Here is a 14,153-nt window from a genome sequence, read left to right on the forward strand (position 1 = left end):
TGAGCTGCCCCAGGTATGGTACATATAAAAATAAAGCCTAACTTCTATTGTATGATTTGTCATCGTCCGCAGTACCAACGGAAGGGTGGACAACAATGGACAAAATCATCCAGAATTGTGCATATTATTTTATACCACACTAACAGTACATTTAACAGCTTTTTTAGAAACAGAATGTTAAAAGAGAGCATGACCGTTCGTGCTTTGCAACATCTAATAGTGAATTTACCCCGTATATAGTTTTACAGACTGGTATGGCTAGGAGTAACAATTATATTTATTTTTGTTTTTTATCTTGTATTATTTGTATTTTTAATTATTGTTTTAATTTTTAATTCAATTATTATTTCTTTTTTATTTTTTAGATTAAATTTTTTTATTGTATCTTTTTATTTATTTATTAATATTTTTTCAATGTTTTCTTTTCATTATTTTCTTTTTTTATAATTTTTTTCTTTTTTTTTTTGGTTAAAGCACTTTGTCTAAAACTAAAATCTCTGCCTGCATCAAACCCACAAATACTATTGGCTTGTGCTACTGCTTCGGGTATGGTACATATGAAAATGAAGTTTTCTATTGTATGATCTGTCATCGTCTGCAGTACCAAAAGAAGGGGTGAAGAACGTTGGACAAAATCATCCATAATTTTGCATATTATTTTATATAACACTAACAATACATTTAATGATACAGCATTTTTAGAAACAGTATGTTAAAATAGTGCATGAGATCAGCAAACTGTTCTGATATTGAATTCAGTCTGTAAATAGCTAGTTCAGTTTTATTTTAAGGCGTTAAAAAGGTCTGCTTGGGTTTTACTGTTCTGCTCTGTATGTAAAAAATCCACTTAATCCACTCAGCAGAGCTAGTGTGCTTTTTAATTACTAACTCTGTGTTCAGTCAGTCCTGAATGAATTAAATATCTCTTCTCTGCCATGCTAACTTATCACTCAGTGGAAATCATGCAGAGCAGTTCAATTTAATAAAAGTACTGTTTGTTACAGTTCGTACAACATTTTATCATCTATCTATACCATAATATCAGCCAAAATACACTATATGTTCAAAAGTATGTTGACAGCCATCCTACTTAAGATGAGTTGTTTTAGCCACACCCATTCCTAACAGGTGTATGAAATCTGTTATATGTTCCTATTCTAGCATGACTGGTCCCCCTATAATGAAAAGACCCATACTCGTTAAATGCTTGTTTTAAATGAACACATTTTCAAAGATACACTCAAAAAGAGGAGTCACATGAGTTAATGCTGTTATAGCAGCAAAGAAGGAGGGCTATTAGTAAACAGCATCAATGTCGCTGTTAAGCAACTGTATTAATGGTTATAATTTAGAAGACATGGAGACATAAAAAGTTTCTCATGCGGTAGCCCCCCCCACACACACACACACATGCGGTAGCCCCCCCCCCCCCCCCCCCCCCCCCCCACACACACACACACACACACACCTGTGTGCATACACCACCTACATAAGCACTCTGGTTAATGATGTCCAAATAATGTTGATTCACCGATTAAAACCTGACTCAGCAATTTTATCGTTTCCAGCAGATCAAAAATCACAAAGTAAGATGTGACGTCGGTAAGGGATCCACCATTTACTGCAGCAGCTACAGATGCATTCTGGATGATTAAGAGTCTGGTCGTGGCACTACTCTATCCACAAAAATACACAGCATGACAATTTATGATATGCGGATGACTCAGTGTTTCCGGGCCTACGAAACAATCTTTGCTTCAAAGATGTAAACCTTGGTCTCTATTGATGTACTGCACTGGGAGAACGCCAAGAAGGAATCAAAAGATCTAACTGGCAGTATGAAAGACTTTGCGGATTAAGACATTGACACATTCAGTGCTACATACATAGGCACACGTTATATTTAGCTCTCTTTCACAGCATACGTAAGTGCCATAGCACTGCACATACCATGCTGTGAAAAAGTATTTGCCCCTTTTTAATTTCTTCTATCTTTGCATGTTTATCACATGTATGCGTTTCAGATTATCAAACTACTGTAAATATTGGAAATGACAACCCAACTAAATGACGAACACTTTTTGTTGATAATGACTTGTTAATATTCTGTGTAATATTCTGTAGACTGATGAGTCAAAGGTGTATAGCTAACACCTCGTGCCACCAATCAAACATGATGGAGTTAGTTTGATGGTCTGGGACTGTCAGGACCTGGATGACTTGTCGTAACTGATAAAACCTCGAATTCTGCTCTCTATCAGAAAATCCTGAAGAAGAATGTTTGGCCATTGGTTCATGACCCATAGCTCAAGCGCAGTTGGGTTATGCAGCAGGACAGTAATTTAAAGCACACAAGCAAGTCCGCATCTAAACGGCATAAAAGAAAAAAATGAAGGTTTTGGACTGGCCAAGTCGAAGTCCTGATTTGAATCCTATTGGCATGCTGTGGCAAGAGCTTAAAAGGCAGCTGATGTTGGAAAGTCCGCCAATGTAGCAGAATTACAAACAATTATTTATTACTTATTACTTACAATTTATTACTTATTACACGTTACTGCAAATGTTTCATTGTATTTGTTACTGCCAGGGGTGACACTTACTTTTTTTTTTACACTGGTGACAGAGTTTTTAAATAAATCTTTATCTCTAATAAATGGATTGATCATTTAAAATCTTAATTTTGTGTTTCATGTTGTCTCTGTTAAATTATATTCAAATATATTCAAATCAGTTGGAAGATTTTAAACTTAAATGTAACAAATGAGCAAAAATAGAATGAAGAAATAGAAGAAATTTGGTAAGGGGTAAATAGTATTTCACAGTTCTGTAGCATAAAAGCAAGTGATGCACCTGTACAGTATTCCTAACTACTGTACAGTGAATTACAGATCATTCACTCTAACAGATCGTATTTAAGCTGTTGTGGTTTTTTAGAATGGATGTTTACCAGCACTTCAAAGTAAATGTGTAAGACAATTTAACTATTTACACACAACCAGTGCTTTAAATATCTTAAACTTGTACAGCATGGCACATTCTAAAAAAATTCCACAAGTACAGAGAACAAAGTCATTAAAAAAAACTCTCTTGAAAGAGTTACATAACCATTCCCCAAACCACTGAGAGAATTCTGAAACAGTTTGAATCGATCTAGGAAAAGTCAACCAGCTACAATTCTACCAAGGGCTTAACAACAACTCATCCAGAAAGTGTCTTTAGTCTCAGCTAAATTTAGTTCTAAAGTTCCTGGTAGCAAAAGGGAAACAACTGCTATCCAATAGAAACAATGTATGCTAACAGTTTCTGTCATTTGGAAAAGACCTAAATAATCTCAATCCCTTTTTAAATAGTGGTCTAGTGAGACAAAAATAAAAATGTGAATAAAAAAAGTTTTTGGACAACAAGAGTCTTATAACATTTTGCAAAAAGCAAATGCAACATTTCACAGCAATATCATTATGCCAACAGCCAAATATGGCACTGGTGTTGTGATGAAGTAATTATGCTATGTGGTTATTAGGGAAATTATGAAATACACTTTTTTTAAATGAGCAAAAGCTAAGCTTTTAGCTAAGCTTAATTTGCTGTTTGTAGTGGTGCCTAAATGAAAAGGTAGACATTCCTGTTGCAGTTACCACCTGTAACCCTAAAGTTTTTGTTCAAAAAGTATATTATGGGTGTCCTTAAAATGCTGGGTCAATATATACATACAGTCACAGATTTTTTATATTTTCTAAACCACAAATGTTCAAACTTAAATGTAAATCTTGATTTAAACTTCTGACAAAATGTACTTCTCACTTCTTGTTCCAATTTTTAATAACATAAATTACAAGCAACAAAAATATACAAACTCATGAACTGCTCATGAACTTTTGCCTTGAATCACACAAAACATCTGTCAAAAACTAAAACTTAATCTTTGTTTAAATAAAAGTTGTTTGTAATGTTGTTTACTGTGCGTTAAATCACACCATGAGAAAAAAAAATATTAAGTAACCCTAGCTTCACCTCAATACCTTTACCTGTGCGAAAAGCTTGGAGTGTTCTGGTTTTGAAACTGGGAAAGGTGTGTGTGTGTGTGTTAGATCTGAGCGTGACAGATTTATCACTCCATGCTCCAGCCCGATGAAAGCGAGCAATAAATAAAGCAGGAGAGGAGAAAGCTCTCCATTGAACATAATCAAGTAGATCCTTTAGACTTGCATCAGTCACTCCTTTGGATTCAGTGACAGCAGGGGGTGCAAGGTGAGGTCAGCAGCTACCTTTAATCCTGGCCTACCCCACCTCATGGTGAAAATACAGCTGAATCAAATTCAGTTACACAGAAGCCTGGCTTCATTACATGATTCCGTACAGTACACAGACCAAATCAGTGGTGCTTTAACATATTGATAAGGGTACGTAATGCCTCCCCATAAGCAAATGTTGTTTTTGTTTGTGAAGCTGTAGCATTTATGTGAAAATTACATGTTACATTAAAAATACCTGCTATTGCATTCATGTACTTTCATCTATTTTCCAAAATTACTGATTGTGCTTACCGTGTGCAATATTGCTGGTAAAGTGTGCAACTTTTATATGATTTAACATTCATATGATGTAGAAAGTAGCAACTCTTGGACAGTACTCATGGGAGTCGTGTCCACTTTGTTAATGATTCACATTTAAAATTCGGGGGCTTTTTAAATGTGCAATATCCACACCAGCAACAAACAGCATTAAGTCCAGCTTTGCAGTCAGTTTTTGGTATCCAGAGCAAGAAATAAGAAAATATAATGTTTACAAAAGACAGTGTGAAATCAGTGTGAAATTTATAAAGATTTTTTTACTAGGCACACAAGACGAGTATTTCATATCATATTATATGGCTTCATGTAGGCAAATTCTATTCTTTAAATACAATATTGGTTATGATATGGTTAAAATATGTTAAAATATGGTGGTACCTTGTAACTCAACGTCCCCTAAACTCAAAATCTTTTAAACTCAATTCCTTCGTCGAGAAATTTGTACCCTTAAACTCAACGTGTTCAGTTTTGGGTTTTTTTTTTATTATTTATTTAATTTCAAATTAACAATCGCTTTTTCAGCGCTTGGCATAAGACAAAACTGCATTTGTGTGGAATAACCGTCAAATCCACTCTGAAAGTGTCCACATGTATCTGTGTTTAGCTGGATTTTCCTCACTGTTTCACTTTTAATCTTGTGCAGCTCAGGGTTTTGAGAAATTGTAAGAATCAGATTTTTATTTCAGTGTCTTTATATTATAATTGTGTTATTTTCAGTGTATAAGTTACAAAAATAAGCCCATTATTTTACATAAGCCTATATATATGTATATATATATATATACAGTGTATCACAAAAGTGAGTACACCCCTCACATTTCTGCAGATATTTAAGTATATCTTTTCATGGGACAACACTGACAAAATGACACTTTGACACAATGAAAAGTAGTCTGTGTGCAGCTTATATAACAGTGTAAATTTATTCTTCCCTCAAAATAACTCAATATACAGCCATTAATGTCTAAACCACCGGCAACAAAAGTGAGTACACCCCTTAGTGAAAGTTCCTGAAGTGTCAATATTTTGTGTGGCCACCATTATTTCCCAGAACTGCCTTAACTCTCCTGGGCATGGAGTTTACCAGCGCTTCACAGGTTGCCACTGGAATGCTTTTCCACTCCTCCATGACGACATCACGGAGCTGGCGGATATTCGAGACTTTGCGCTCCTCCACCTTCCGCTTGAGGATGCCCCAAAGATGTTCTATTGGGTTTAGGTCTGGAGACATGCTTGGCCAGTCCATCACCTTTACCCTCAGCCTCTTCAATAAAGCAGTGGTCGTCTTAGAGGTGTGTTTGGGGTCATTATCATGCTGGAACACTGCCCTGCGACCCAGTTTCCGGAGGGAGGGGATCATGCTCTGCTTCAGTATTTCACAGTACATATTGGAGTTCATGTGTCCCTCAATGAAATGTAACTCCCCAACACCTGCTGCACCCATGCAGCCCCAGACCATGGCATTCCCACCACCATGCTTGACTGTAGGCATGACACACTTATCTTTGTACTCCTCACCTGATTGCCGCCACACATGCTTGAGACCATCTGAACCAAACAAATTAATCTTGGTCTCATCAGACCATAGGACATGGTTCCAGTAATCCATGTCCTTTGTTGACATGTCTTCAGCAAACTGTTTGCGGGCTTTCTTGTGTAGAGACTTCAGAAGAGGCTTCCTTCTGGGGTGACAGCCATGCAGACCAATTTGATGTAGTGTGCGGCGTATGGTCTGAGCACTGACAGGCTGACCCCCCACCTTTTCAATCTCTGCAGTAATGCTGACAGCACTCCTGCACCTATCTTTCAAAGACAGCAGTTGGATGTGACGCTGAGCACGTGCACTCAGCTTCTTTGGACGACCAACGCGAGGTCTGTTCTGAGTGGACCCTGCTCTTTTAAAACGCTGGATGATCTTGGCCACTGTGCTGCAGCTCAGTTTCAGGGTGTTGGCAATCTTCTTGTAGCCTTGGCCATCTTCACGTAGCGCAACAATTCGTCTTTTAAGATCCTCAGAGAGTTCTTTGCCATGAGGTGCCATGTTGGAACTTTCAGTGACCAGTATGAGAGAGTGTGAGAGCTGTACTACTAAATTGAACACACCTGCTCCCTATGCACACCTGAGACCTAGTAACACTAACAAATCACATGACATTTTGGAGGGAAAATGACAAGCAGTGCTCAATTTGGACATTTAGGGGTGTAGTCTCTTAGGGGTGTACTCACTTTTGTTGCCGGTGGTTTAGACATTAATGGCTGTATATTGAGTTATTTTGAGGGAAGAATAAATTTACACTGTTATATAAGCTGCACACAGACTACTTTTCATTGTGTCAAAGTGTCATTTTGTCAGTGTTGTCCCATGAAAAGATATACTTAAATATCTGCAGAAATGTGAGGGGTGTACTCACTTCTGTGATACACTGTATATATATATGCAAGTCTGCGGGACCATGGAGCGCATTAACAGGTTTCCCATACATTCTTATGGGGAAAAAAAATACCTTGAAACTCAACGCCAGTCCCAGAACCACTGTAGCTGAAAAAGCTATTTTCAATTTAAATTGACAATTTTTTGACAATCGACAAATATTTCTAGTTTTTTTATGCTGTACAAAATTCTGTCTAAGAAGAAAAAAAAAGAAAGACATGTTGGATGGTCACATTTTTTTTTTTTATGAAGCCACTTGTGTCCAGTAATAATGGGTGTGTCATGCCCAATGTCCATTATTAAACCCCTTCAACTCATTTAAAATCCAGCTGCCAGCCTGGTTTTCAACCAACCCAATCACTGCCACATTACCCCACTGCTGCGTTCTCTTTACTGGCTTCCTTTAGCTGCCCGCATTCATTTTAAATAATGATGCTCACTTACAAAGCCAAAATGGACCAACGCTGACCTTTTCTACCTTAGAAAAGTCATAAAACCCTAAGAACTTGAGAAAGAAACAAATCAAGGCTCTTTCCTGTACTCGCACCCAAGTGCTGGAGCAAACTTCCCCCCTGTCTGTCTGAACATCTAAGTCTCTCACCATCTTCAAAATCTCTCTCATATATCTATAGCTTTGTTCTAACAGGGTTTCAGCAGGTTTGTATCCTTCAGTCACTGTCTACTTGAACTAAAGTAGTGGAATGTTTACTAAGGACGCACATTCAAGGTGCTCCAGATAAGAGCATCTGCTAAATGCTGAGAATGTAAATGTGTGCTTTTTATGGTATTTTATGGTGAATATTGCAAGAAACACTGAATAAAAATAGATAATTTGATGAATAATTCAAAAATACTTAATCCTTTAGTCAGTAACATGCAACATTCAGTAGCACAGCCAGTAGTGTTACATTTCACCATGACACTGCTTCATCCCTTAATTGAAGTCGGCTTTATCCGTACATCTTTTCTATAGATTAAGTTTAAGGGAAAGTGCATGTTGTAAATCAAGGCAGTGATCATAATATAAACTGTGATACTGAAATGTTCAGATATGCTCAAAATGCCCCCCATGTAGTGATGTTGAAAATATAAATAAACATATTTCACTTACTAGCTTTATGTATGTTAAGATCCGTCAGTGTTTTAATGAGTTGTTAATATTGCAGGAATGTTACAGAATGCCACCTCCAAATCCCAGGACATTTGGTCTCCCCAGCGTTCAATTCACAGCTAACCAAATTCATTCCTATACAATCATACTTATGTGGGTGAGTCACTATTAAAAAAAATAAAACTTTTCTTTTTAAGTTGTTTTTATTATTATTATTATTATTATGCATTTTCTCCCCTTTTTCTCCCTTTTTAGCATGTCCAGTTGCCCAATTATGTCATGCTTCCTCTCCACCAATGCCGATCCCTGCTCTGATTGAGCAGAACAAAGCTAACCCACGCCCCCTCCGACACGTGGGCATCAGCCATATGCGTCTTATTACCTACACTTTGACGAGTGCAGTGCAGCTCAGCACTGTGTACGGAGAGACACAACCTGAGAGCGCTCTTTTCTTATCTCTGTGCAGGCGCCATCAATCAGCCAGCAGAGGTTGTAATTGCACCAGTCATGAGAGAGAGACCCCATCCGGCTTAGTCCCGCCCATATCTGAACAACAGGCCAATCGTTGTTCATGGGACTGCTTAGCCTAGCTGGCAGGCAGAGCTGAGATTTGATATGATGTATTCGAGATCCCAGCTCTGGTTCCAGCGTGTGTTTTTACCGCTGCGCCACCTGAGCGGCCCTTTGTTTAGCCAGAAACTCTAAAAACAGTCCGTTCTCAAATGTACTTATGAGACTATATGGGATTGTCATTTTTCTGAGTGCACTTTCTAGCCATAAAACACCATTTTAGTTTAATGACTGCTAATGTATTATTAACCAACGCATGCATAACCCCTGTTAAGCACAGTTAACAACTACAAGCAACAATAATGGACAAGAACTCCTCTATAATGCACAGTCATGCATATAATCCACAATAATGCACAGTCTTTGTTTTGCCTTTAGATGCATATTTTATAGTGCAATAGTTTTGCTTAGTATGCTTTAAAGTTAAAACTTTCACCATTAAATTATTCATCTTTTTTTTTCTTTACTAAAATATATAGCTGTATTATGCAGAATTAATGTTCTCTGACCAAACACCTCAATCAGCTTGCGCTGTCTGTCATTTGCCATGTGTGTCCCAGCAGGATACTGACAAAATTTTGAGAAATGAAGCCATCTCCAGGCACTAGACTAATAGGACCATCATGCACAGGACACACAATGAGGCAAAATAAGGACCTAAATCACTCCTAATTTCATGACACTTTGCTACATTTATAGAGCAGTTTGCTTACATGCTGAGATGCTGCGAGATCTGTAATTGAGTCGATCTGTAATTGTAATAACACCTCTAATAGTATATAACCCGGTTTTTGAAACCATACATTATATCAGGCAGAGAACTACATTACACCAGCCATCAGCATCCTCCTATGAAAAATGATCTCTAGGCTTAATCAGTCTAGCAAAGCTGAAGAGTTCATATGAATTATGTACAATCAACTTAGCATGGATTGCAATGCACTGAGCTTGACAGTATACTGATAAATCTACAGATATACCGATAAAGCCCTTACTACCTCTTTACCTTTATCATATCACCACTGACAAATAAAATCAGATCTATATCTGCGTTCTAAACTGTGTGGCAAACCATTTCATTTGCTCAGATGTGCATCATGCATTTGTTAAAGCATGAGGTTGCAGACTGACTTTTGACACAATGTGGATGGTACTGTGTTGCTGTTTTAGTTGTCAGGCATGCTTCAGTGCTCGAGCAAACAGAGACAAGCAAGCTGAACGCGAGACTCTATCTTACTGTCTCTCATACTGGATGTATCTCTTACTGTACTGAAAGGCCAGCGCTTGTGGTTTTTTGGGTTTACATGATGTGCTAAAACATTTTTACATTAAAAGCCATTGTACATTACTATTACAAAACATGAGCTAATATTAATATTATTATTATTATTATTATTATTATTATTAAGAAATTATTATTTAAGTACTGTTTGCAAGACAGATAACCTGGACAGAAAGCCAGTCACCTTTCTTAGTACTATAGAAACCCACATACACATAAGGAGAGCATGCCAAAAAGGTTTAAATCTGGATTCAGTGATCCGACACCAGTTCCACCTGCTGCATCAATGCACCACTGAATGATGGTATGCAGCACAGCTCCAGAGACCAGGGTTTGATCCTAACCTTCACTGACTGTGTAAGGTCTGTCATGTTCTCACCATGTTGGTGTATTTTTTTATTTTATTTTTTTTTGGCCAGAAATTGGTTTCTTTTCACCTCCCTTAAACCTGGCAGTAGGTGTATCACCTACTTTAAATTGCTTCTAGGTAGGTTTTAATGAGCGAGTGGTTAATGCGCTATTTGGGATTCATTCCAACCCCGAACACAATGTTTCAGGCATATTTCTGGGATGAAGTGGTTATTAGTGGTGAATAATATTAACAATAATAATTGAAAATAATAATAATAATAATAAATATGAAATATATTCTTATTATTATTATCATTATTAGTATTATTTTTAGCAGTAGTGGTAATAGAAGCCATAGTATTACATACTGTAATAAAATAATAGTGATAATTATATAGTAGTAATAGTAGTGGTAGTACTTATCATTATTATTATTATTATTAGTAGTAGTAGTAGTATTATAAGTAGTAGTAGAAGCCGTAGTATCAAATACTATAATAATAATAATCTTAATTATTATTATTATTATTATTGGTAGTAGTAGTAATCATTATTATTATTATTATTATAATTATTATCATTATTATCATTATTAGTAGTAGTAGTAGCAGCCGTATTATTAAATATTGTAATACTATTAATTATTGTTATTATTATTATTATTATTATTATTATCATTAGTAGTAGTAGAAGCCATATTATTAAATACTGTAATACTATTACTTATTAGTAGTAGTAGTAGTACTTATTATTATTTCTTATTATTACTACTACTTATTATTATTTTTGAAAGCAGTTTTTGCAAACCCAAAGCCCTTTTACAAAAGTACCCTGATATAACAGTTCAGACATTCAGCACCAATTTATGACTAGACTGGCCAACAAAGAAGGGTTCACAGTGCTCAATACTATTTAATTAAATAACGAAATAATGAAAGGGCAACCACAAACTACAGCATTAAACCATAAGCTAACCAATTCATTTAAGATAGTAAATAATAAGGTGAAATAGAGTCAGATTTACTCATGTGAATCGTTATTAGATTAATACAATCTATTACATCAACACTGTTATTCAACTAAAATACTTTTAGCAGTACTTGTGCTAAGTCTTTTTTTTTAATTCAAGTGAAAATTATACTCCTATACAATTATACACATAAATGTAGTGTAGCCCATTTTAATGTAATGTCTACTTCTACCCATAGTTAAGTTGAACAGAAAGCACATCCAGTACTATTAATGAAATAAAACAGGTACTTCTAAAGCTGAATATTGAAAATCCAAAGCCAAATTTGCTCACATACTTCACCCTAAATATAACACATGCTTAATCCACCTAGAACACTAATGTTATTCTGTAACATTTCAGATCTTTACTAGTTCTCGCTGCACTCCTGTAACGTCAGCTTGAGCGGCGACGGTGACAGCATGACAGATAAATGCACCGTTTCAAGTAAGAGAAGAGAGCATGGTGTACTTTTAAAAATGGCATAAGACGAGATATGACAGTGAATCTCCGTAGGCACTTCTTTAGCGACTTAGTGAGTGCGACGTCAAACCCGTGCATCATTTTAAAAGAATCAGGGAATCAGCTCATACATAGCCAGCGGATGTTTGTTTCGCCAAATGTAAATAACGTGCTGGAGGCACGCTGGTAGGAGTGAGGGAGATGTCACAGATTTGACTTTTTCCCCCACAATGAAGTAGTTTCCACAATGGAAAGAAAACAACAGAACAGTTCAATATGAAACAATAGGCAGAAAAGTCAATTTTATAGACTATTGCATCATCAACTATTGTGACCTAATAATGCCATCTTACACCTCTGGGTATTTGTAAGGTTGTGTCAGTGTATGTAAGCAGTTTTTTTGTATTTCTGTGTTTGTGTGTGTGTAGGAGGTGACAGAGAGTCTTGTATACTCACAGTTTGAGCTGTCAGGTCAATCAGGGTCCAGCATAGGATCAGGGGCTCATCCTCTCGCTGCTTATCCCACCGCAGGATATGAAGATTGAGAGAAAAGAGAGTGAGGAACTAAAAGTGTGAGAGAGAGGGTCTTTCCTTCTTTCAGCACTACACGCTTGTACAAGAATTAGAGACAGAGAGAAAGCAAGGGAATAAGAGAAAGAGAGAGAATGAGAAAGAGAGAGAGAATAAGATAGAGAGAAATGGGATGGGTCTGCAATGCGATCAGTCCTGGAAGAAAGCAGACATCAGATTCAGTGCTGCTGCTGCTTCTTTGGCGTGCTGTGCGTGTCTTCACACATAGCTAGGAGCCCAGTACGCCTGTTCAGCTACACACGCCTGCAGTGTGTGTGTATACACACACACACACGTGTACTCACGAGGGTGGAGAAGGGGGGGCTGAAGGGGGTAGTGCCTAAGCATTCACTCACTGGCTAAGGCTTACACTGTGAGAAATATCAGAAAGGGAAAGCTCAGCGGAGGAGGGAGGAATGGAAGAGCGGGGAGGAAGAGGAAGAAGGAGAGAAAGCGGAGGAGGAGAGGGTGCGCTGACAGTTTCACGCAAACTCTTCTCTCATTCTGCCCGCTAACGCAGGCTGACAGGTTCTGGACGACACCAGCGCATGGTGTCCCCTCCTCTTTCTTCACTATCTCTTCCTTTTAAAAGCTTACTTGCAACATATATACACCAATATTCTTGTAAGAACCATCTCACATGCACTAGACTGATGCTTTACTGTAGGGGTGTACACTCGAAATCAACCAAAACTAAAAATGCCCATCATGGCAATCAAAGAATTTTCACCACCGTGTTTTTGAGACTAGGTGAATACTACACAAACTTCTTTGTCCCGTAAAACAAATTCAAATTTATTTTGTGAGGTTTTTCTTTTACAATTGATGCAAAGATCATGGCACTGAAAACAAGCAGCGTCCGTCTTACACTGACCTATCTCTGTATGTTTTGTTAGTGTAGAAACCAGGAGTCATAATGTTATGGCTGATCGGTGTATAATATTAGTATACTTTGTAGGCGCTTAGGTGACATAGCGTAAAACATGCTAACACACCAGAGCTGACATCTAGAACATGAGTTCAAATCTCAGGTCTGCTACAGGCAGTCTGGGCGCTTGTATAGACAGTGATTGGCTTGTTCATTGGGTTGGATGCCGGAAGAGATTCCTCATAGCTAATGCAATTGCGACCTCTGCTGGCTGATCGATGCTGTCTGCACAGAGACGGGATAATGGACATATGTGTGTGACTCTTAGTAAGTTATACTGATTGCTCGTCTTGTGCAGGTGAAAAAAGCAGTCAAAGGGGGCATATGTTAGTTAGGAGTTGAGGTCAGCAGCAGTACAGACAATGTGAAATGCAATCGGGTAATTGGACACAACTAGATTGGAAGGACATTTGGGCACAAATAAAAAAATGAATCATTTTCAGCATTATCTTTTATGCTACACATGCCATTAAAACATGAAACATAGCTGTCTTGTGTTCATAACTGAAGCTTATTAAACTAGTTATTACTGCCTTAATTAAAATACATAAAAAACCCTTTTCAAACCCATTTCCGTTCTGCTATTTTAATTAAAAATTGGGGTCAAGTGGGCCAGCTGAGGATTTTTTGTACATACCACAGAGCATGGATAGACATTAACGCTTCAACTGTTTTAAGTGCTACAGACATCTGGAGGTATTTGCATTTTTGCTTCTCCACTATTTACACAAATGTATCTACTGTACATATGCTAAGACCTTCACCAGTGCAGTATAGAGATTGTACTTTTAATTTTAGATCGCTGCATATCTCAGTGTCTGGTCAAGCGTCATTCTGAAATTCAAAGTCAGTCCACGTTGGACTTTGT

The 14,153-nt window shown here is 37.3% G+C and overlaps 1 protein-coding gene across 1 annotated transcript in view; it reads right to left on the reverse strand.

Moving 5' to 3' along the window:
• The window catches only part of rbfox3a (RNA binding fox-1 homolog 3a), a 699,121-nt gene extending 686,759 nt beyond the window's left edge, over nucleotides 1–12,362 (reverse strand). The window contains exon 1 of the mRNA XM_063003695.1: nucleotides 12,244–12,362. The gene's annotated coding sequence lies outside the window, so the exon portion shown is untranslated. The remainder of the gene's footprint in view (nucleotides 1–12,243) is intronic.
• Nucleotides 12,363–14,153: the final 1,791 nt, after the last annotated feature.

The sequence above is a fragment of the Trichomycterus rosablanca genome, chromosome 10, assembly GCF_030014385.1.
Source record: "Trichomycterus rosablanca isolate fTriRos1 chromosome 10, fTriRos1.hap1, whole genome shotgun sequence".
Lineage (NCBI taxonomy): Eukaryota > Metazoa > Chordata > Actinopteri > Siluriformes > Trichomycteridae > Trichomycterus > Trichomycterus rosablanca.